We start from the raw sequence: 2207 nt of genomic DNA, 5'->3' as shown, positions 1-2207 counted from the left end.
TGAAACCCACCTCGCCAGTAGGAGCCACTTAAGGGCTTGCCTTGAATTTGGTACCGCTGTATGGGCTTAGCAACCGTGCCTTGATGTGCTTTAGCTCAGCCATCCCTAAATTGCTATCCTGTTGCTTTGGCCCAACTATACAGAAGCCAGTAATGAGTCCAGCCTGATGAGCGATTCAGGTAGGAACACTTTTTATTTCCCTGGTGAGACTTCATTGACTATCCTGGCAAGACCCAGCAGGAGCTCGGAATTATCATGATCTCGTTAGCAGCGATGGCTTACCATTGGCTGGGTACTTGCAGAGTGTGGCAAAGGATGCTCATGGGGCCGAACCCTCAAGCAGGCCCACTGACCTGTTCTTTTTTGCCAATTTCCCAGATTCTCTGTACACCTGTGTCCTATTTCTCCTGGACATTTAAGACTCCGATATGTGGTCTGTTAGCGCATCTTTTATTTGCAACCATCAAAGCCTGGTGTTACTCAGTGAGCAAAAAAAATCTTGGTTAGGAACACTGGGGGGAAAAAATCTCTGGCAAGTGACCGTAGTAGCAACAATGGCTAAAAAGATATTTGAATTTAAAAGATATTCTAGAGCAGTTTCCTGGGGGCATTTATTTACTAATTTATTTATTGCATCCCTGAGTGGGCTCGAACTCATGGGGCCTTTTTTATTTATCTCTGTTTATTCAGAAGGATAAGGGATGGACCAGCGTCTTCAAGATTCTTATCTGTTATTTCAGGAGCATTAATAACTTAAAATTCAAGCTTCTGGCCTTTTTTCATGTGATTGCATCCAGGTCAGGACCTCATTCTCTCCAAGCTGAGGGCTAGGACGGGGTGCATCATGGAGTCCTTTAACAATAAAAGTGAGATGGGAGGAAAAGCAGGGTTGGGAGTCTGAGGCCAACTTGATTTGAGGCAGTAGTGGTTTTGAGGAATGTGCAACTCTATACGGAAGAATTGCTCAGGTGAATTACACCTTGAACCTCAAGAGCCAAAGCATTTCTCAATTTAACTATTTCTTACACAGATATTTCTTTTTTTCAAAAAACATTTTATTTATTCTGCCAAGACGTAGGCAGAGGGAGAGGCAGGCTCCCTGTGGGGAGCCCAATGTGGGACTCGATCCTACAATCCTGGATCATGCCCTGAGCTGAAGGCAGACACTCAACTGCTGAGGCACCCAGGCATCCCTACACAGATCTTTCTAAAATGTACTTTACACATCATTATATGGAAACCACAACTTATTTTCAGTGGCCAAACCACCATTGGGATATCCATTATTACCCTGACAAGTTTAAGAAGGGTTGAAGTGCCATCGACCCTTGCACAATATAGTGCCAGATCTTCAACTTTTTATAACTAACCTTTATTGGTTTTTCTGACTGTAAAGTGACAGAGTCTTAACATTTTTTTAAGCTTCACTTTTTAATAGTTTTCAGACCATTTACCTATCTATTTGCTACCTCTAGCTTTTGTTAATACATTCTAGCATTATCCCTCTTGTTTGTTCTGTTTGATCTAGATTTAGCCTGGGAAGCCACACAATCAAGCCTACTACAATTGTTTGTGAAGAGTACCCTCAGGATAGACAAACCCTTGGCTGACCAATATCACTATTAGGATAGAACTTTCTAGTGCATTATAAAAGAAGCTTAGGCTAGGGAATCAGATAGACCCAAGTACGAATTGCCTTTCTGACTCTTACTGGTATCGGGAGCTTCTGCAAATGACCCTATCATCCTCAGCTTCTGTTTCTTTAACATAAAATCAAAATAATGTCACCAAACTTGAATGGCTGCTGTAAGGATTAAAAGATGGGACACACCCATTAGAGTGTTTGGCTCTTGATGGTGCCTCTGTAAACACTTGTTACCCCTCCTTGTGCATCGCTCCCATGTATCACAATGTTGTAGAAGAAGAATGCCTCTAGGACAGTGGTTATCAAACTTGAACTTGCATCAGAATCTCCTGAAGGGCTTATTAAAATACAGATTGTTGGAGGTGTCCGAGTGGCTCAGTCAGGTGAGCATCTGACTCTTGATGTTGGCTGAGGTCATGATCTCAGGGTTGTGAGATGGTGCCCCATGTTGGGCTCCATGCTGGACATGGAGCCTACTTAAGATTCTCTCTCTCCCTCTCCCTCTGCCCCTCTACCTCCCACTCTCTAAAAAAAAAAAAAAAGAATAAAATAAAGTAAAATA

The sequence above is a fragment of the Vulpes vulpes genome, chromosome 2 (genome assembly GCF_048418805.1).
Source record: "Vulpes vulpes isolate BD-2025 chromosome 2, VulVul3, whole genome shotgun sequence".
Lineage (NCBI taxonomy): Eukaryota > Metazoa > Chordata > Mammalia > Carnivora > Canidae > Vulpes > Vulpes vulpes.
The sequence above is the reverse complement of the archived record's forward strand: the minus strand, read 5'-3'. Positions refer to the sequence as shown.